We start from the raw sequence: 24,385 nt of genomic DNA, 5'->3' as shown, positions 1-24,385 counted from the left end.
ATGATCAGGGAGTCTTCATTAAATGTTTGTTGAATTCATAATTAAAAATAGATTAAGTGAGGAAAGGCAATTGCTATGATACAAGCACTAGAAAATGGTTATTAGAAACAACAACAATGGCATAGACATGATTCCTGCAAAAGAAAAGGAAATGTATAGTTGAGGTTTAGAAAAATGAGAGCAGAATATGAGCTGCACATTAAAAGTCCACCGTCTTGGAAAAAAAATAACCACTGTCTTGGGATTCATAAGACTTGGCTCTGAGAGTTATGTGGATCACTCAGGCACATAATGTTGACAGTGAACAATCAACATTTTTTTGTTGTATTTTTTTATATGTTATAAAATTCATTCAGGTAACACTATCTTTGGTAAGAACACAAAAGTAGAAACTGTTCTTTAGATTTATAGACCTGTAGCATTAGAAGGACCTAAACTTATCTTTCCATCTAACTTGTTCATTTTATTTTTTTTTTTTTTTCAACGTTTTTTATTTATTTTTGGGACAGAGAGAGACAGAGCATGAACGGGGGAGGGGCAGAGAGAGAGGGAGACACAGAATCGGAAACAGGCTCCAGGCTCCGAGCCATCAGCCCAGAGCCTGACGCGGGGCTCGAACTCACGGACCGCGAGATCGTGACCTGGCTGAAGTCGGACGCTCAACCGACTGCGCCACCCAGGCGCCCCGCTAACTTGTTCATTTTAAATGAAAAGATTAAAGTGTGGACAGGTTCATGTAACCCATACCATTTTAATAGCATATACTAATCACTTGTTCTGTGTTGTCTTAAATCATTTACTTACACATATTCTCTCATTTAATGCTCTCATGCAATTCAACAAAAGAAATCCCAACTTATGTATCGGCTAACTAAAATTCAGCAAGGTTAAGTAACTGGTCCAAGGTCACACTGCTGTGCTTCTCATCAGCAACAGGCCCAGCTCTGTTGACTCCCAGCCTAGCATTCACCAGTAGTCAGACCTCTGAAACAGCCTACATGGGAATCTGGATCCCAGGAATTGGGCAGAAAGGTTTAGGTGGTCTCTCTGTGCAGTTATAACATATGAGCATATGCTTTTATGAAGATTATCTTGAGGCGCCTGGGTGGCTCAGTCGGTTAAGCGTCCGACTTCAGCTCGGGTCATGATCTCACAGTTCATGGGTTCGAGCCCCACATCGGGCTCTGTGCTGACCGCTCAGAGCCTGGAGCCTGTTTCAGATTCTCTGCCCCTCCCTGCTCGTGCTCTCCCTCTATCTCAAAATAAATAAACATTAAAAAAAAATAATAATAAAGATTGTCTTGTCCTAGGGGGTGCCTGGGTGGCTCAGTTGATTAAGCATCTGACTTCAGCTCAGGTCATGATTTTGTGGTTCATCAGTTTGAGCCTGATGTCAGGCTGTGCTGACAGCTAAAGCCTGGAGCCTGCTTCACATTCTGTGTGTGTGTCTCTCTCTCTGCCCCTACCCCCTCACACTCTGTCTCTTTCAAAAATAAATAAACATTAACAAAATTGAAAAAAAAAAAAAAGAAGCGGGGGGCACCTGGGTGGCTCAGTCAGTTGAGCGTGCGACTTCGGCTCAGGTCATGATCTCGCAGTTCATGAGCTCGAACCCAGCTTCGGGCTCTGTGCTGACAGCTCAGAGCCTGGAGCCTGCTTTGGATTCTGTGTCTCCCTCTCTCTCTGCCCCTTCCCCACTCATGCTCTGTCTCTCTCCGTCTCTCAAAAATGAATAAACTTTAAAAAAAGTTTTTAAAAAAAGATTATCATGTCCTATTAACAGCTTTTAATAATATGCTTAATGTTTACAAATGTCAAAATAAATGGAAAGAGAGAAGATCATGAAACTGTACCTGCCGAAATAGCTATTTTAAGCTAGATCACTGATTGCATTCTAATCAGGATGAAAAAACAGCTGACTTCCTAATGTAGAATAACCAGGTTGGTGGGGGGGCAGGGAATATCAGGATTAAATACTCCAGTGATACCCTTTTCTGTTTCTATTTAAATAATATTGAGAGCACAGGGTATAAAAGTATGGGCAGGGTGTCCCTATGAGGTGATAAGAGACTGGCAAGGTTCCTACAAAAAGAGCCAGAAACGCATGGCAAAGAGTGCCACTCATTGTCATCTTATCCGCTGATTCTGGTTAATACATAATGTCTTCAATGAGTTCAGCAGGAAGCCTCTCCGTAGTTCTGTGTTCAAAGCTAGGGTTATTCATTAATTCATTTGTGCAGGCATTCATTCAATTTGTTATCCTCATGGAGCTCATGTGATTGGTAAGTTGCAGTTATGGGAAAGAAGTATGGGAAATGTTCTGAAAGACTATCAGAGATGTGCTTTCAAAGAACAGAGTTGATATATGTTGGGTAATATAATTAGAGTAGATTAGTCTAACTTTAGTGCCTCCTCTTTATAGAGATAGAAGCTTCCCTTCTCTACATTGTTTTATGTAATTAGTTTCTAGCCAGAAATGTTTTATTTTTGTTAATGGTCCCTAATTTACCAGCCTCTTTTCCAGGACAGCATTTCCTACTACCCTAATAACTACAGTGGAATGGCTATGCTCTGCTTAATGGGCATGAGTTTTAAACAATAATGTCATTTCTGAACACTTAACGAGATTCACAATTAAGAAGGCATTGAAGTTCAAGGTCTTATGAAAAAAAAAGACAGTTTTGTAATCATAATGTAGCCATCTAAGTTAGTAATCCAAGTAGTCTTTTTCTTCTAATTTAAGGCTTAAAGACATGAATGTATTCCTATTTATTCCTGACCTTGAAATAATCCCAAATGTGAAAAGCTGTTTGATTCCCATCACAGAACTACATATGTGTGTGTATTCATAGGTATGTAGATATCCATGTAAAATACTATAGTATAACAAGCACGATACAGATGAAGTATATCTGTGTGTAGGTACAGTAAACTATAATCTGTATCTAGACTAAACTGTGTCTGTATCTATAGTGTATGAAACCAGTATATACATATTATAATATATATACTAATAAATATTTATATATACTATATATTGTTATATATACTATATATGTGCCATATAATAAATGTATTAATAATTATATAATAAATATATATACTATATATATGTATAGCAGTTTGTGTGATAGTTGTCTTAACAGCCATTTCACATATTGAATTATATATAGTATTTATATCTATATTATGATATATAGTAGATACATATTAATGTGTATAATTACTTTTGATTCTTAAGATACAATTTGAGAAGAAAAAGTCACAATTTTTAAGGAACGAACCAACACACATAGGACTTCTGTTTTCAGTGTAGACTAGATTAGTAACAGTGAAAGGCATATTATATTTATTTTCTGTTTGGGAAATAAAACTTAAACAGTCCTTTCATAATTATGCTCAGTGGAATGTGTGGTACTTGGGCAGTTACCATAAACATACTGTGAATTTTCTTCTCAAGCAGCTCACAGAGGGTCTCCTGTCCTTCAAGAAGCCTGATTAGAATAGACTCTCGTTGTGGGGAAAAGATCCTTTTTACTCATCCTAAATTTAGTTCCTACCTCCAACACCCGGCAAAGATCCCAACTTATTTTCAGTGGAGAGCCAGGCCAAATACCATTCCTATCAAAATATCTAAGAGATAAATTTGAATTTGAGCTAAAGTCTAGCTTTCTTCAACAGTGGACTCAGGACTTTACTCTCGTGTTTTGGGGCTTCTGTTTTCTTTGGTTTCTCATCCAGTTTGGGCTTATGATCTATGAAAGATTTAGTATTAACCCTGGTAGCACTTTTGGCATGGACTGCTTAGAGCATTTGATTGTATGATTAACATTATAAATAGTTAATACCTGTTACTTGGTACAGTCAATTCAAATTCTGCATTGTTGCTTGGTTACTTTTATTTGGGTTTTAGAATCATGCCAGAAACTTACTGTGCTATTAACAAATATGTATTAATGATTATTGTAACTACCATCCCTATAAAGGAATAGGCAGCCATTAGGCTTTAGGATTCAATTGAATGAGAGTAACATTTAGACAGGGTCATTTCTAGACTAATACATGAAATACATGCCATAATGTAGGATCTCTGGGTTTTGTCAAAGAAATATAGTGAGTATAATCCTTTTTCTTGAATATTGTAATGTTCCTTAAAAAAAATATTTCTGCATCCTGAGTTTCTGCCCTCATCTAATTCAACTTCATTTTAAACCCAATGTTTCTATTATTTCATTCTTTTCCCCCACAGATTCCTCCAATGAAATATAAACATTTCAGATTATCCCCAATAGCTCTACCCTTGCTCCCCATTCCAAGTTTGCTCTCTCTCTCTCTCTGTCTCTCTCTCTCTCTGTCTCTCTCTCTCTCTCTCTCTCTCACACACACACACACACACACACACACACACACACACACACGTCACCAGAACTCTTTTACTTTATATTCCTTCTCCTAAACCTCTTATTTAGTTTTCATAATCAATCTGTTCTTCATTAATCATGTTCAGTTCCTTCTGCATAAATAATAACCTCAAAACTTCGGTGGCTTACAACAATCAGCATTGGTTTTCTCTCCTAAGGTGGTGGGTTAGCAGGAACTTCAGGCTGCAGTCACTGAAGTAGATCATTCCCACATATCTGTCCCCATGGTCCTGAGATTATCAGGCTAGCTAGCATCTTTTTCTCATAAAATGACAAAAGTACAAAAAAAAAAACCAAGCCCCACTGTGTAAGGTCATTTCAAGCCTCTGTTTGTGTCACAACTGCAATCAACACATTGCCTGGTTAGGTTCCCTTGTCAAAGTTTAGTGATACCAAAACACATCAAAACAAACAAAAAGGGCAACAGGATAAGAAACAAGGAACAATAGATTACAAAACAACCAGAAAACAGTTAACAAAATGACAATGGTAAGTCCTTACCTACTAATAATTATTTTAATGTAAACAGATTAAATTCCCCAATTAAGAGACATTAGAATGGCTGAATGGATTTACAAAACAAAACAAAAAATAAGTTCCAACAATATGCTGCCTATAAGAGACTCACTTTAGCCTTAGGGACACTTGTAGACTGAGAGGGAAGGGATGGAAAAATAGACATTTCAAGCAAATGGTAATTGATAACAAAAAAAAAAAAAAAGCAAGGAATGCTATACTTATATGAGACAAAATAGTCTTTAAACTAAAAATGTTAAAAATAGACAAAGAAGGTCATTATACACTGGTAAAGGAGTTAATACTCAAGAATATATAACAATTACAAATACACTCAACATTAGAGCACCTAAATGAATAAACAAAAACTAATACAGCTAAAAAGAGAAATAAACTATATAATACAATAATAGCTGGGGACTTTAATACCACAACTTCCAGCAATAAATAGATCATCCAGACAGAGAATCAATAAAGAAACAGTGGATTTGAACAATACTGAGACAAAATGGACCTAACAGGCATATACAGAACGTTTTACCCATCAACAGCAGAATGCACATTCTTCTCAAGCACACTTCTAACATTTTATAGATTAGAGCAAATGTTAGCCTCTGAAACAAGTCTTAGCAAATTGAAGAAGGTTGAAATTATACCAAGACTCTTCTCTGACCACAGTGGCAAGAAACTAGAAATCGATAATGAGAGGAAAAATGGAAAATTCACAAACACCTAAAAATTAAACAACACTCTTCCAAATAGCCAATGGATCAAAGAAGAAATTAAAGGAGAAAGAAGAACAGTTCCTTGAGACAAAGGAAAATGAAAATACAACTTTCCAGAACTAATGCAGTGCAGCAAAAGCAGTTCCTAAGAGGGAGGTCCATAACAATAAACACCTATGTTAAAAATCAAGAAAGACCCCAAATAACCTAACACTACACGTTTAGGAACTAGAAAAAAAGATCAAACTAAGCCTAAAGTTAACAGAAGAAAGGAAATAATAAAGATTATAGCAGAAATAATGACATAGAGACCAGGAAAATAATAGAAAAGATTAACCAAACCAAGACTTTCCTTTGAAAAGACAAAACTGACAAACTCTTAGCTAGACTAACCAAAGGGAAGAGAGAAAGGACCATATCAACAAATTATAAATGTAAAAAGAGACATTACAAATAACAGAAATTCAAAGGATCATAAGAGGCTACTATAAATATCTGTATTATTTAACCTAGAAAAATGGGAAAATTCTTAGAAATATACAGTGTACCAAGACTGATCAAGAAGCAATAGGAAATCTTGGGACACCAGGATGGCTCAGTTGGTTAAGTGTCCAACTTCAGCTCAGGTCATGATCCCACAGTTCATGGGTTCAAGCACCACTTCGGGCTCTGTGCTGACAGCTGAGAGCCTGAAGCCTGCTTCAGATTCTTTGTCTCCTCCCTCTCTCTGCCCCTCCCCCACTCATTCCCTCTCTCTCTCTTTCTCAAAAATAAATAAATACTTAATTTTTTTTTAAAGAAGATAGGAAATATGGACAGACCAATTATTAGTAAGGAGGCTAAATCAGTATCAAAAATCCTCCAGTGAAGAAAAGCCCAGGATCAGATGACTTCACTGGTGAGTTTTGCCAAACGTTAAAGAATTAACACCAATCATTTTCAAACACTTCCAAAAAATCAAAGAGGAGGGCACTTATTTTATGACACCAGCATTATCTTGATACCAAAATCAGAAAAGAAAACTACAGGCCGATATCCCTGATGAATCTAGATGCAAAAGTTCAGTGAAATACTAGCAAACCAAATTCAGCAATGTATTTAAAGTATCCTTCACCACGATCCCACCAAGTGGGATTTATACTTGGGATACAAGGATGGTTCAACATATGCAAATCAATCAATGTGATTTACATTAAGAGAATGAAAGCAAGAATCATATGATCATCTCAATAGATGCAGAAAGAGCACTTGACAAAATTTAACATACGTTCATAATAAAAACTCTTAACAAATTAGACAAAGAAGGAACATATCCCAACATAATAAAGACCATATAAAACAAGCCCACAGCTAGCATCATACTCCATGGTGAAAGGTTGGAAGCTTTTGCTCTCAGATCAGGAACAAGAAGAGGCTGCCACTGTCACCACTCCTATTCAACATGGTACTGAAAGTCCTAGCTAGTGAAATCAGGCAAGAAAAAGAAATAAAAAGTATCAAAATTAGAAAGCAAGAAGTAAAATTAGCTCTATTTGCAGACATGATTGTATATATAGAAAATCCTAAAGACTCAACCAGAAAACTGTTATATCTTATCAATGGATTCAGTAAAGCTTAGGGTACAAAATTAGCATTCAAAAGTTAGTAGAATTTCTTTTTTTTTTTTTTAATTTTTTTTTCAACGTTTTTTATTTATTTTTGGGACAGAGAGAGACAGAGCATGAACGGGGGAGGGGCAGAGAGAGAGGGAGACACAGAATCGGAAACAGGCTCCAGGCTCCGAGCCATCAGCCCAGAGCCTGACGCGGGGCTCGAACTCACAGACCGCGAGATCGTGACCTGGCTGAAGTCGGACACTTAACCGACTGCGCCACCCAGGCGCCCCAGAATTTCTATGCACTGATGGCAAAATTGTGGGGAAAAAAAAAAAAAGAAAAAGATCCCATTTAGAATAGTATCAAAACAATAAAATACTTAGTAATACATTTAAGGAATTAAAGATCTCTGTGCTGAAAACTGCAAAACCCTGATTAAAGAAATCATAGAAGATACAAATAAATGGGAATGTATTCTGTATTCTTGGACTGGAATAATGACTATTGTTAATATGTCGGTACTACCAAAGGCCATCTATAGATTTAATGCAATCTCTATAAAAATTCCAATGGAAGTTTTTACAGAAGTTAAAAAAACAAACAAGAAAACTAATATTTATATGAAACTATGAAAGACCATGAATACCCAAAGAAATCCCGAGAAATCAGGACAGAAAGGACAGGAAAGAAGAACAAAGCAGAAGGTACCCCCTACTTTCTGATTTCAAGCTATACCATAAAGCTATAATCCTCAAAATAGTATGGTACTGGTATAAAAACAGAACAATGGAGCAGAATCAAGAGTCCCCCCCAAAAAACAAAAAAAACAAGTATTTACAGTCAAATAAATTTGACAGGGGAGCCAAGAATACCCAGCAGAGAAAAGACCATCTCTTCAATCAATGGTGCTGAGATAATCGGATATTCACATGTAAAAGAATGAAGGTGGACCCATATCTTATTCCACTCACACAAACTCAGAATGGATTAAAGACTTAAATGTAGGATCTGAAACCATTAAACTCCCAGAAGAAAACAGAGGAGCAACTCTCCTTGACATGGGTCTTAATAATGATTTTTTGGATATGACAAATAAAGTATAAGCAACAAAATAAAAATAAACAAGTGGGATTACATCAAACTAAAAATCTGCTAAACAGCAAAGGAGACCACAAACAAAGTGAAAAGACAACCTACAGAATGGGTATTTGCAAACTATGTATCTGATATCTAAGACATTGCAACTCTCTCTTTTTACTGTAGAACACCAAATAACCCAGCTAAAAAATGGGCAAAGGACACAACTAGACATTTCCCCAAAGAAGACATTAAAAATGCCAACAGACCAAATGAAAGGTGCTGAATTTCATATTAGGGAAATGCAATTGAAACTACAATGAGATATCACCTCATGCCTCTTGTATGTCCATCATCAAAAAGACAAGAGATTACCAGGATGGTATCCTCTATAGGATATCCTCTATAGTATATCCTCTATCCTCTATGGCGAGGATGTGGAGAAAAGGGAATCCTTGTGCACTTTTGGTGGCATGTAAATTGGCACAGCCATTATGAAAAACAGGAGGATTCTTAAAAGATTAAAACTCGAACTACCAAATGATCCATCAATTCCACTTCTGGAAATATATCCAAAGGTAACAAAAACATCAAGTGGAAGATACATCTGCACCCCATGTTCATAGCAGCAGGTATATATACGTGTAGTACACACACGCACAGACACACGCGCATACAGATGCATACGTATATGTGTATATCCATATAATGAAATACCATTCAGCCATAAAATAAACAAGGAAATCCTACTATTTGTGACAACACGGTTGGGCCTTGAAGGCATTATGCTAAGTGAAATAAGTCAGACGGAAAGACAAATACCAAATACTACATGGTCTCATTTTGATGTGGAATCTAAAAACAACAACTCATAGAAAAAGATATTAGCCATGTGGTTGCCAGAGGTGGAGGGTGGGGGCAGGGGAAATTGGAGAAAGGCCATAAGTACTAGAGATGTAATGTACAACACGATGAATATAGCCAACACTGCCGTTTGATATATAGGAAGGTTGTTATGAGAGTAAATCCTAAGAGTTCTCATCACAAGGGGAATTTTTTCCTTCTTTTTTTTATTGTATCTATCTGAGAAATGGATGTTAACTAAATATTTTATGTCAATAAATTCACAATATATGTAAATCAAACCATAATACTATATGCCTAGAACTTATACAGTGTGTATGTCACTTCTCAAACTGGAAAAAAATGTTGAATACACTTAATACATACTAGAATGGCTAAAAAATCCTAAATATACCAAGTCTGGTGAGGGTTCAGAGTGAGTGGAGCTCTTTTATATTGCTGGTGGGATCACACAGTTCAGTCACTCTGGGGAACAGTTTGCATTTTCTTGTGAAGTGAAATACATACCATAAGAAACAGCATTCCCGTTCCTAAGAATCCTTTGCTTTTATCTAGGATGCAAAAGCAGTTTTTTTCCTTTGGGGCTTCTCTTTGGGGTTGACATGTTTGTTTTGCTATCTTTTATTTGTTTTTCAATCCCTCCCCCCATTCCTAACTTTCTGTTCACTCATGTCTTTTTCTGTTCTCATTTCTCATGATTTCAAAGCTGCTTTTTGCAAAGCTTTACATTGTAGCTCTCTTTCATAGTCAAACTATATTCTACTCTCTCTGTTATGTCTGCTCATTATGCCGACATGCATGTTAATGCTACGGTGTGCACTGTTTGCCATCAACTAGACCAAAAGCCTGTGATCTTACGGATAGTCTTCTTATGTCATAGTCCGTAATTCTTTTTGACCACTAGAGGTGTATTTTATGATTGCTTATTTGAAAGATGAAATGTCAAGATTTCTCTGGCAGATATAATCTGCTGGTTTCCACTTTTGGATGTCTAAATAAGCTCTGCTAAATGTGTGTGTAGAACAGTCATCTGTTTGAGGAAACATCTTTAATATTTTCTCATGGTATAGATATGCTAAATGGTGAGTCATGTCTGAGATACATCACTTTTCACAGCAGGTGCATTTTATATGCTAGAAAAACTTAATTAGATATGACATTTAAGTTAAAGGGGGTTAATGTCGTTCCAGTTTGTGGAATTCATTGTTTAGTTGCCACGTAGCTCAGCCTGCAGCCTGCCACGTAAGGGGTTATGTAGTTAGTGCATAGGGTAATGTATCCTCCCTCACTTCCTCTTTCTTTCTCTCTTTTTGTTTTATATCTTTTTCACCACTGCCTTCTTACACTTCAATAAGTCTTCATCATAGTGACTAAAAAAGGAAAACAAGGGGCACCTGGGTGGCTCGGTCGGTTAAGCGTCTGACTTCAGCTCAGGTCATGATCTCACGGTTCGTGGGTTCAAGCCCTGCGTCAGGCTCTGTGCTGACAGCTCAGAGCCTGGAGCCTGCTCCCGATTCTGTGTCTCCCTCTCTCTCTCTGCCCCTCCCCTGCTCGTACTCACTCTCTCTCTCTCTCTCTCTCTCTCTCTCTCAAAAATAAATAAACATCAAAAAAATTTAAAAAAAATAAAATTAAATTAAAAAGGAAAACAAAAATCAAAACAATCCACAATGAAAAAGTCCATGATGCACTTCTTTTCCATCTCTGTTCTTTGCTCCTTTACGGAAATCACAAATGAAAAGTCTTCAGTTCTTTACTACATCTTCATCACCCAACACTCTGAAGAACTATTATGGGCTTTAACAATCTCTGATACCTGAATAATGCTGTTCTTTTGGAGTCTCCAATAAATTCCTACTTGCAAAATCCAAGTGCCTCTTCCCAGATCTCATGCTCAGGTAACTTTCTGTATTACTTGGCATTGGTGACCACTCCTTTCTTCTTCACATGCTACTTCTTGGCCTCTGTGTAAATCTCCTCACTCTTGTTCTACTAGTTATCAGCTTCTCCATCACATCTCTTTCTTCACGTACCTTTTAGGTGTAACTTTCTCAAAGTTACATGCTGGTCTTCTCTCACATGCTCTCCCTAGTGAAACGCTGGCTACCACTGTTTCAACATTCACTTCCCTTCAGATAACTCCACCTCCATATTTCTGGCCTGCTTCTTGTCTTAGACAACACACCTACATTTGGAACCCCTTGCCGTACAGGGATATTGCAATTATCCCTAAATTCAACGTGTTCAGAATGAAAGTGGGCAATGAGTAAGAGTGTATGGAACACGACCTTCTTACTCAGACAAATCTGGTTTAAAGTTTTGCCTTGACCACTTATCCTCTTGTGTGCCTATGGAGAAGACACTTAAATGGTAAATACAGCTGTAATTTGGGGAAAGCACACTACAGAGTTACTGTGAGAATTAAGTATCTAATTCACTGCCTGAGATATGGTGGCGCTCAATATCTCAGAGATATGCTGTGTTATTATCCTCTCTTTAGTGTCTCTTTGTCTTACTGAAACTCTATATCCATTAGTAACATTATTACAACCCTATAGCAATTTCTTCTCGCTCTATCTTCACATCCCATCAGTGGTCAAGTCATGTTAACTGTATTTTTTTTTCTTTTTATTTTTTACATCTGTCCTTGTCTTTCCGTGCATTGGTTCTTATTATCCACAACTCACATTATTGCAAATTTTTCCAATGGTTTCTTCTTTCAGTCTTTTATTGCTCCAAATCATCCTTTATACTGTCATTTACATTATTTTCCTAAGGAACAGCAATAATGCCTTTACATTTCCCTCAGATTGCTTCAGTGGATCCCAATTGCCTGAAGCATAATGACCAAATATCTTAAATTAGCATTCACAGTCCTTCTCAGTCTGATTTTTAGTTATCTTTTTTGTTTCATTTCCCACTACTACTCTTTATAAACTCTCTGCTCTAGCCAGATTGGATAAGTAACTGACCTCCAAAAAAAAAAAAAAAAAAAAAAAAGCTCAATAAAGCATGCTCAATGCATTTCCTCCCCTTGCAAGGTCTCTCTTCCCTTAATAAATTCCAGTTAGATGCAACTGCTTCTTCCTCAGGGTTCATGTAACATGTTGCTTGTATCTCTGTTAAGTGTTTTATTTTTACCTTTCTCTCTTATATTGTTGTTAGGCATATGAGTATCTTTTTTCAGTATAAGCTGAGTCCATTGGAAGCAAGAATGACAATACAGTAAAGCTAGTAAAATAGAAATGGATGTAGAAAATCATGACTGAGAAAAAGAACTACATGCACATTATGGCCCAATATGATAGCTGTGATTATTGCCAAGCATTGCTCTGAACTACTTTTTTTTAATTGAGGCAATTTTTTAATTAACATATAATATTATATTAATTTCAGGTATACAACATATCAATTCAGCAATTCTATTACCCTGTGCTCCCCACAATAAGCATGATCACCATATAATATTATTATAGTACCATTGACAATATTCCCTATGCTGTACTTTTCATCTCTGTGATTTATTTATTTTACAACTAGAATTTTGTACCTCTAATCCCTTCTATCTATTTCACCCATCCCCCCATGATTCCCCTTTTAGAAATTGCCAGTGTGTTTTCTGTTCTTTTGTTTTTGTCTTCATTTTATTTATTTTAGAGAGAGAGAAAGTGCGCACAGGAGGTGGAGAAGGGCAGAGAGGAAGAGAGAGAGAGAATCTTAAGCAGGCTCCACACCCAGCATGAGCCTGAAGTGGGGCTCAATCCCACGATCCTGGGATCACAACCTGAGCTGGAATCAAGAGTCTGACATTCAACAGACTGAGCCACTCAGGCGCCCCTGCGTTCTCTGTTGTCTATTTGTTTTATTTTGTAGATTCTGCATGTAAGTGAAATTATATGTCTTCTGTCTTTCTCTGTCTGCAGCAAAAGCAGTTCTAAGAGGGAAGTTTATAGCAATACAGGACTACATCAAGAAATAAGAATTCTAAAATTAATATGGAATCACAAAACATTCCAAAGTGCCAAAGCAATCTCGAGAAAGAAGAACAAAGCTGGAGGTATCACAATTCTAGATTTCAAGATCTACTACAAAGCTGTAATAATCAAAACAGTATGGTACTGGCACAAAAATAGAGCTATAGATCAATGGAAAATAATAGCCCAGAACTAAATGCACATTTGTATGGTCAATTAATCTATGACAAAGGACTCAAGAAAATACAATAGGGAAAAGACAGTCTCTTCAAGAAATGGTGCTGGGAAAACTGGACAGCTATATGCAACTGAATGAAACTGGACCACTTTCTTACACCATACACAAAAATAAACTCAAAATTGATTAAAGACCTAAATGGGAGACATGAAACCATAAAAATCCTAGAAGAAAACATAGGCAGTAATCTCTTTGACATGGGTCTTAGTAACATTTTTCTAGATGTCTTCTCAAGCAAAGGAAACAAAATTTAAAAAAAAATAAATTTTGGGGACTACACCCAAATAAAAATCTCTGAACTTCTAGCTGAACAAAATCCAATCATTCATTTCACAAATGTATTTTGAATGTCTTCCCTAAGTTTTGCATTGTGCTAGATCCTTGGGATACAAATGCATGCAGTTCATAGGAAATTTAAAATGGCAAGTTATATACCTCAAATTTTCTAAGAGAAAGAAACACCATTCTTCATAAGAAGCAAAATGTCTCATAGTACTAATATTTGAGAGAGACTTCTTATTTGGGACCTTATGAAGGGGTCATGGGAAAAAAATGAACAGGAGCCTCAACAATTCTCTTTACAAAAATATGGAAGCAACAATCCATATAAAAAAAGCAATTTGTAATCACTGTATTATATGTAATATTCAGAAGTATTAGTGTCTTAGTTCCTCACTATTTTTATTAAATGTGGCCAAACCGTTGGCAACAGCAGCCTTGACACATTAGTCACATTGGTTCTATGAATTAGTTTACATTTAGTACTAAGTAATCCTTCACTGAGAACCATATTAAAAGGCATTTCCCAGTATTGTGTGGATTAGTGACTATAACTACTAACTAGCTATTCAAACGCCCAAACTCTATGAAAAGTCTGTACCCACACCTCTTGAAACAAATATGTCTTACTTTTCCTTAATCCATAGTAATGTTTGTCTAATTTAGAACATGTGCATTTTTCTCTGACTTTCATTGTTGGTCTTTGGGAACAGAGGAAGCTGGTATTTTCTGACATGTTTCTCCCCTGAATGTCTGCCAAGATTCTATTTCCTTCTCAGGGATTATCTTCATTACCTTGTCCCCTTTTGCTTCCTAGTTTTCTGCATTTTCTCACCTAATGTATAATAGGTAATGGGTTGAAACAATCTATTCTGTTTCTACTACTAACAATGGTTAGCTCTTAACTGATTTTCATTCTTATGCTAAGATGTGTTTAGTTTTGAATAAGCTGCTTATGTGATCTGCCCATAATTTTGCACTATGTGAATGATTTTCCATTGTTTGCCAAAGCATATGAGTGATTAGGAGATATACTGCTATAGAGTCTATCGGCTTCATTTGACAAAATTTTAACAATCTTGGATACTGTAGATAAAAATCCAGATGCATGAAGATTTTTGATTGGAGTCTTGAATGTGAACAAAGCATAACTTGCTTCTTCTAGACTATGAGTTACTCACTGGGACTTATTTAAAATCCACACAGGCACTGCCTCAGCAACTGTTTAGTTCTGTGCACACAGCAAGAATTCATAAATGCTGAATACGTAAATAATAGAAGTATTTTCCACTCTTCCCTAGACACCTTTATATTCTTACCAAGTAACATGGAATCTGAAATCAGGTAGAAATAATCGACACTCATGATTAGATAACACTTATCACTGTAGTCATACATGCCATCTTTGGAGCTAATGCACATACTAAGGTATTCATTATTGTTCTAAAGAATACAACAAGCTAGACCTTTTTCTGAATGCCATATCAGAGTTAGCACCCTTTTTGGTAATATTAAAATTATACTCCACCAGGTGAGAACAATAAGCCTAACGATGGATTTCTTTTTTGTTTGCTTTTTGATAGAAGAGGGATTGCCCACTAATTAGATGAAGGACACAACATTAATGAAATTTTTCTTCCTTTAACTACCTCTTGTTTACAGTTATATCTACAGTTAAAACAGTCTGCAGATTAAAAGCCTGATGGAATTTTCAAAAGTCGTGATGCCTATATCAGGCTGCCCGTTGCAAGTGTCAGAAAGGGTGTAACTTGCAAGAAGACCCATGAAAGAGAAGGGAGGTGGGGTGGTGGTAAGAGTAAAGAGATTCTTCTGTCTCATGTATTGTTGCCAGAAAATGCCAAGGTCCAGTTCCCTGGCACAAAAAGTACTAAAAAGACATCTTGATGTACACAAGACCTGCTAAGTTGAGAAAAAATAGCTCAGTTACTGTTATGTTAATCGGGCTTACTAAAGGAAACTGATAAGTCATTACTTCCAGGGAATAATTCCTCAAATGCCCTATTCCCTAAGAAGCTTCTCTTCAAAGAAGTCATATGATATTAAAGAACACACTTGAGTCAGGAGCCATAAATTCCAATTCTGACTCTACCAGTTATGGTGTGATTTTAGGCAAGTCACTTTATTTCATTTTTTGGCAAAATGGGAATCCTCTCAGCCCTTCCAACTGAACTCTGTTTTTGTTGTTTTATTTTTTTATTTTCTCTTTTAGAGAGTAAGAGAGCAAGCTGGGGAGAAGGGCAGAGGGAGAGAGGGAGACGGAGAGGGAGGGGGGGAGAGAGAGAGAGAGAGAGAGAGAGAGAGACAGAGAATGAATCCCAAGTGGGCTCCACGCTGGTCATGGAGCCCAACTTGGGGACAGAAAAGCAAGACCCATCCATATCTTGCTACAGGAGACTCATTTCAGACCTGCAGTTTGAAAGTGAGGAAAAGGAGAAATATTTATCATGCAAATTAATGTAAAAGGAAACCTTGGAGTAGTACCACTTATATTGGAACAAATAGACGTTAAAACAGAGATTGTAGAAAGAGACAAAGTCACTATATGACAGTAATAAAGGGGAAAATCCAACAAGAAGATCAAACATTTGTAAATATTTATGGACCCAACATGAAACACCCAAATACACAAAACAGTTAATAACAAACATAAAGGAACCAATTGATAATAATACAATAATACTAGAAGACTTTAACACCTCACTTACATCAGTGGACAGATCATCCAAAGAGAAAATCAACAAAGAGTGACTTAAATGACACAGTGGACCAAATGGACTTAACAGTTATGTTCAGAACATCGCATCCTAAAGCAGTAGAATACACCTTCTTTTCAAGTGCACATGAAACATTCTGCAGAATAAATCACATATTGGCCCACAAAGCAAGCCTCGATAAATTCAAGATCAAAGTCCTACCATGCATAGTTTCTGACCACAGTGCTTTGAAACTAGAAATCAATCACAAGAAAAAATCTGAAAACACCACAAATACAAGGAGGTTAAATAACATGCTACTATACAATGAATGAGTCAATCAAGAAATCACAGAAGCAATCAAAAAGTACATGGAAACAAACAAAAATGTAAACACAATGGTCCAAAACCTTTGAGATGCAGCAAAAGCTGGACTAGAGGGAAACTTTATAGCAATATGAGCCTACCTTAAGAAGCAAGAAAAATCTCAACCTAACCTTACACCTAAAAGAGCTAAGAAAAGAACAACAAACAAAACCTAAAACCAGCAGAAAGAAAGAAATAATAAATATTAGAGCCGAAATAATGATATAGAAACTACAAGAAACAATAGAACAGATCAATGAAACTGGGAGCTGGTTCTTTCAAAAGATCAACAAAATTGATATACGACTCATAAAAAGAGGAAAGACTCAAATAAAATCACAATTGAGAGAGGGAAAATAACAACCAACACCACAGAAATACAAACAATTGTAAGAGAATATTATGAAAATCTATGTCAGCAGATTAGACAACCTAGAATAAATGGATAAATTCCCAGAAACATACAGCGTACCAGAACCGACAGAAGAATAGAAAGTTGGAATAGACAGATTACCAGCAAGGAGATTGAATCAGTAATCGAAAAGCTCCAAACAAACAAAAGTCCAGGACCAGATGACTCCACAGGTGAATTCTACCAAACCCATAAAGAAGACTTAACACCCATTCTTCTCAAACTACTCTAAAAAATAGCAGAAAACTTCCAAATTCGCTGTATGAGATTAGTATCATCCTGATACCAAAACCAGATATAAAGACACTAGAGAGAGAGAGAGAGAGAGAACTACAGACCAATATCTCTGATAAACATAGATGCAAAAATCCTCAACAGAATACTAGCAAATAAAATCTAACAATACATTACAAAATCATTCACCACAGCCAAGTGGGATTTAGTTCCAAGATGCAAGGGTGGTTTAGTATTCACAAATCAATCAATGTGATATATCACATCAATAAAAGAAAGGATAAAAACCATATGATCATTTCAGTAGATACAGGAAAAGCATTTGACAAAGTACAACATCCATTCATGAAAAAAGCCCTCAGAAGAATAGGTTTAGAGGGAACATACCTCAACATAATAAAAGCCATATATGAAAAAACCACAGTGAACATCATTCTCAATGAGGAAAAACTGAGAGCTTTCCCCACTAAGGTCAGGAGTGAGACAAAGATGTCCACTGTTACCCCTTATATTCCACATAGTACTGGAAGTCCTAGTCACAGCAAGCAGACAACAAAAAGAAATAAAAGTCATCCAAACTGGTAAGGAAGAAGTAAAACCTTCACCATTTGAAGACAATATTATACTATATAGACAAACCAAACCAAAACAAAACAAAACAAAAACAAACAAACAAAAAAACAACCCACCAAAGAACTGCTAGAACTGATAAATAAATTCAGTAAAGTTGTAGGATACAAAGTCAATGTGCAGAAATCTGTCGTGTTTCTATACACTAATAATGAAGCAGCAGAAATGGAAATTAAGAAAATAATCCCATTTGCAGTTGCACCAAAAATGATAAGATACCAAGGAATAAACCCAACAAAAAGGTGAAAGACCAGTACACTGAAAACCATAAAACATTAATAAAAGAAATTGAAGATGACACAAAGAAAGACCTTCCACGCTCATGGATTGGAAGAACAAATACTGTTAAAATGGCCACACTACCCAAAGCAATCTAAAGATTTAGTGCAATACCTATCAAAATACCAACAGCATTTTTCACAGAACTAGAGCAAACAATCCTAAAATGTATATGGAACCACAAAAGATGTCGGATAGCCAAAGCAGTTTTGAAAAAGAAAAGCAAAACTGGAGGTATCACAATTCCAGACTTCAAGTTACCTTACAAAGCTATAGTAATTCAAAACAGTATGATAATGGCACAAAAATAGACACATAGATCAGTGGAAGAGAACAGAAAACCCAGAAATAAACCCACAAGTGTATGATCATTTTAATGTTCGACAAAGCAGGAAAGAAGTCTAATAGGAAGAAGACAGTCTCTTCAGTAAATGGTATTAGGAAAACTACGAGACCATTTTTTTACACCATACACAAAAAGAAAGTCAAAATGGATTAAACACCTAAATGTGAGACCTGAAACCATAAAAATCCTAAAAGAGAACACAGTCGGTAATGTTTTTGACATCAGCCATAGCAAAATTTTTCTAGATATGTCTCCTGAGGCAAGGGAAATAAAAGCAAAAAATAAACTATATAATTATACAATTCAAACCCCGCAAAAATAAATAGTCCAATTAAAAATGGGCAAAATACATGAACAGACATTCTCCAAAGAAGATATCCAGATGTCCAAAAGACATTTAACTTCACTCATCATCAGGCAAATGCAAATCAAACTACAATGAGATACCACCTCACACCTGTCAGAATGGCTAAAATTAAAAACACAAGACACTACAAGTGTTAGTGAGGATGTGGAAAAAAAGGAACCCTCTTGCACTGTAGGTGGGAATGCAAATTGGTGCAGCCAGTCTGGGAAACAGTATGGAGTTTCCTCAAAAAGTTAAAAATAGGACAACCTTACAATCAAGTGATCGCACCAGTGGGTATTTATCCAAAAAACACAAAAACACGAAGTCAGAAGGATACATGCACCACGATGTTTATAGCGACATCATTTACAATAGCCAAACTATTGAAGCAGCCCAAGTTTCCATTGATAGATGAATGGATAAAGATGTGGTGGTACACACACACACACACACACACACACACACACACACACACACACGAATATCATTCAGCCATAAAGAAGAATAGAACCTTTCCATTTGCAACAATGTGGATAGAGTTATACAGTATAATGCTAAGTGAAATAAGTCAGAGAAAGACAAATACCATATGATTTCACCCGTGGAACTTAAGAAACAAATGAGCAAAGGAAATAGAGAGGGACAAACCAAGATATAGACTCTTAACTATAGAGAACAAGCTGGTGGTTATCCGGAGGCAGGTGGGTGGAGGGATGGGTGAAATAGGTGATGGGGATTAAGGAGTACTCTTGTCCTGAGGAGCACTGGGTGATGTATGGGATTGTTGAATCAATATATTATACACCTGGAACTAATATAACTCTGTATGTTAACTATACTGGAATCAAAATTTTAAGGAAAAGAAAGTAAAAAATAGATAGTTGAAAGAGGTTATTTATTGTTTAATTGTACCTTTTAGTCATCTCAGCATCATCCATTATTCTGAATTTCCACTATTACACATGCTAAGATGTCTGAAAACCACAGGAAAAAAGGCACTTTTTAGTAATACTATGGATTTAGATACTAAATTGCAAGAGTATACCAGAGTTGTTTCCACTGGAAAATCTGCTTTACTTTGCAGTGAACACCCAGTCTCACTTATTGTTACAATTATATTATTTGTATTAGTTAAGTCACAATTTTTATATTTGAGCTGCTGCTTCAATTTTAAATGTGGCTCTCACCTGTGGAGTCTATTTGTGTAACGACATGTTGAAGTTTAGGTGAATTCTTGGTTGTAAACTTATCCTAACTTTATTTTTCTCATCAGAAAAACTTTTATCTACCATCATTTTCATTTTCACTTTCTCTGAACACAGAGTACATTACCAACAATTTTTCAGACATAAGTAAATGTTTAGAAAGTTGTGGCAGCAAGGTATCTAAAACATCATTATGAAAAGACTATCACAGCATTGGTTCCAATTGACATCATGAAAGCCATTATGGAAAAATACAAAATGTTAAATGAAACTGATTTGGATAGCATATCTTCCTTCCAAGGCAATTAATGGGAGAAATAACTTTTCTTGTCAAAGCATCAGTGCCCATGGACAAAAGCACTGCTGTTTATAATGCATTATGATAAATAGATGCATAATACCTCCCTAAAAGAAAAAAGTCTAATTTATTGCAACCAATTGTAATGCAGAATCCTTTAACACTTATGCAAAATTACATTCTGTCGCATCAGCTAACTGCATCAAACCCACCAGAGGGAGGAAACAAGAATATTTACATGTAAAGTGAATGATCTTTAGTGCACTTGTGGCTAGGAGACATGGTATACTTTCATTTGAATTTCTCTATTTTGTGTTTTAAGACACTGTCTTTTCTCTATTAAAATGTGGTGTAGCTATGGGCACCTGTGTGGCTCAGCAGGTTAAGTCTTGGAATTCAGCTCAGGTCATGATCCCGCAGTTTGTGAATTTGAGCCCCACATCCAGCTCTGTGCTAACAGCTCAGAGCCTGTAGCCTGCTTTGGACTCTGTGTCCCCCCCTCTCTCTGCCCCTCCCCTGGCACACTCTCTCTCTCTCTCAAAAATAAACATTTAAATAAATAAATAAATAAATAAATAAATAAATAAATAAACCATCAAAACCCTAGAGGAGAAAACAGGCAACAACCTGTTTGACCTCGGCGGCAGCAATTTCTTGCTAGACATGTCTCCAAAGGCAAGGGAAATAAAAGCAAAAATGAACTATCGAGACCTCATCAAGATAAAAAGGCTTCTGCACTGCAAAGGAAACAATCAACAAAACTAAAAGGCAATCTATGGAATGGGAGAAGATATTTGCCAATGACATACTGGATAAAGGGTTAGTATCCAAAATCTATAAAGAACTCACCAAACTCAACACTCAAAAAACAAATAATCCATCAAAGAAATGGGCAGAAGACATGAATAGACCCTTTTCCAAAGAAGACATTCAGATGGCCAACAGACACATGAAAAGATGCTCAAAGTCACTCATCATCAGGGAAATACACATCAAAACCACATTGAGATACCACCTCACACCTATCAGATTGGCTAAAATTAACAACTCAGGAAACAACAGATGTTGGCGAGGATGTGGAGAAACGGGAACCCTCTTGCACAGTTGGGGGGAATGCAAACTGATGCAGCCACTCTGGAAAACAGTGTGGAGGTTCCTCAAAAAATTAAAAATAGAACTACCCTACGACCCAGCAATAACACTACTAGAAATTTATCTAAAGGATACAGGAGTGCTGTTTCATAGGGGCACATGTACCCCAATGTTTATAGCAGCACTTTCAACAATAGCCAAATTATGGAAAGAGCCTAAATGCCCATCAACTGATGAATAGACAAAGAAAATGTGGTTTATATATACAATGGAATACTACTTGGCAATGAGAAAGAATGAAATCCTGCCATTTGCAACAACGTGAATGGAACTGGAGGGTATTATGCTAAGTGAAATTAGTCAGAGAAAGACAAATATCATGTTTTCACTCATATGTGGAATTTCAGAAACTTAAGAGAAGACCATGGGGGATGGGAAGGGGAAAAATAGTTTCAAGCAGAGAAGGAGGCAAACCATAGGAGACTTCTTAAATACAGAGAACAAACTGAGGATTGGTGGGGGGACGGGGGAGAGGGGAAAATGGGTGATGGGCATTGAGGAGGGCACCTATTGGGATGAGCACTGGGTGTTGTATGGAAACCAATTTGACAAATTATATTTAAAAAAAGAATTGATATTATATTTTTAAAAAATGGTGTTATATTAAGGATATATTTGTTTAAAAAAGACAAACATGGTATTTTCTTGATTTATAAATATTCCCCACTGACATCTCCAAGGTTTTTCATTATGATTTATGCTGCCACTTGGTCTAATTATGAATTAATGATTAGATTCATTTAAAGATGAATTTGACAAAGTGAACATTCATTCGTGAAGAGAAATTGTCAGTGATAACTGTACTGATGATCAGAAAACAGGAATATAAGAAAAAATATTGCTTGCCTTCAGTTGACCATTAACTTTATCCCACTGATACTAACAACTTTTAATGGCATTCTTTAATTAATCATGGTCCCACACTTACATAGTTTTCCAGAACTTTTGTTTCAAGTTTGTTTTCTTTGCAAAGGTTTTAATCAGAACTGTGATATTTAAGCCCCTTTACATTCAAATGCTTTATTTTTAAGAGCACTCTGTCCAATTCATTTGAAGTGTAGTTACTCTTCTCACAATTGAGTGCATCTTGACATTTGAGAATTAATATAGGCCTCAAGAGAAAGTGCAATTTACTCAGGTTTCATAGCTGTTCTGATGTATATGGTCATATTAAAGATGTATTAATTACACTTCAAGATTAATTCTAACTGAAGGGTCTGTGAAAAAGAGCCCACACACAATTATGTATTTCTCTGTCTCCTTATCCTTTGTAAATGCTCCTTTTGGAAGGTTGGAAGGGAAATCAGCCAATAAAAGGTAAATAAACCCAAATGCATTTTTTAAAGTATGTATGTATATATGTTTGTTTGTTTGTTTGTTTATTTATTTATTATGAGAGAGAGAGAGCGCGCACACATGCACCAGCAGGGGGAGGGCAGAGAGAGAGAGAGGGAGAGAGAGAATCCCAACCAGCCTCCGTGCTGTGAGCTCAGAGCCCAACCCAGGGCTCCACCTCACAAACCATGAGATCATGACCTGAGCGGAAATCAAGAGTGGACGCTTAACCAACTGAGACACGCTGGCACCCCCAAATGCATTTTTTAAAGTTACCAACATTGGGCTCCTGGGTGGCGCAGTCGGTTAAACATTCAGTTTTGACTCATGATCTCACAGTTCGTGGGTTCGAGCCCCACATGTTGGGCTCTGTGCTGACAACTCAGAGCCTGGAGCCTGCTTCCGTGTTTCTCTCTCTCTCTGCCCCTACCCAGCTCGCACTCTGCCCCTCTCCCTCTCTCTCTCTCTCTCTCTCTCTCTCAAAACTAAATAAACATTAAAAAAAATAAAGTCACCAGCTACTTTATCATTCCTGCCAGGAGCCATCAGCTGTACTCAGATTAGCTTTAATGGCGAGTTGTGTACTAAGAATCCTGCCGCAGAACTTCCTAATTAGAGCACATTGCTTTTTTTTTCAAATGTTTACTCAGAGAATTAATAGTGAATTGTAACCTTTCAAAAATTGAAATTACAAAGCAACTGAATAGGAGGAGGTAGAAAAGGATGCAGAGTAGAGGCAGTTTCGTAACTGGAGGACAGGGTACCATCAGAAGGAGCCCCTGTTTCTGGTAATCCTGTGAAGCCATTCCACGGGTGAACATCTCTCTCTTGTGTTTTGTACACCATTTTCTTGGTCTACTTGTGAGTGCAAAAGACTCTGGAATTAGTCTGAGTTATTTACATCAGAAGTTTTTAAGAGTTCTCCCATAGCTATTTGGCATATAAATCATTGCAAAAGTGTATTGTCTCATTTATTTGCTCAGCCCATATCTTCTCTATTAATAATTTAGCCTTGTTTATCATTCAGCTTAACCTGAAAGAATAGCCAGTTTCAAAATCCTTCAGGTAAATTGATCTTTTGTAAGGTCAGTTCCCTATATTATCTCTATAGCAATACACAGGGAAGATGACTTTTATATGCAGTACAGTTCTAGTATCAGATATGCACAGAGCAATTAACCCCTAGCATGTCAACTGCAATTCCGCCCATTTCCTTTGCAACTTGAAAGAAGAGTACGTAGAAACACAAGTGATAATGATGTTATCATAGATACAGTCTTGAATTTGGTCTATTAGAGTTTCCAGCTTTCACAATTACAGCTTTAATAATAGAAGTAAAATACATCTTAGAACTGATGAGTATGTCACAATTAACA

Source organism: Panthera onca, chromosome F2, assembly GCF_046562875.1.
Source record: "Panthera onca isolate mPanOnc1 chromosome F2, mPanOnc1 haplotype 2, whole genome shotgun sequence".
NCBI classification, from domain to species: domain Eukaryota; kingdom Metazoa; phylum Chordata; class Mammalia; order Carnivora; family Felidae; genus Panthera; species Panthera onca.
Note: the sequence above shows the minus strand (reverse complement) of the source record.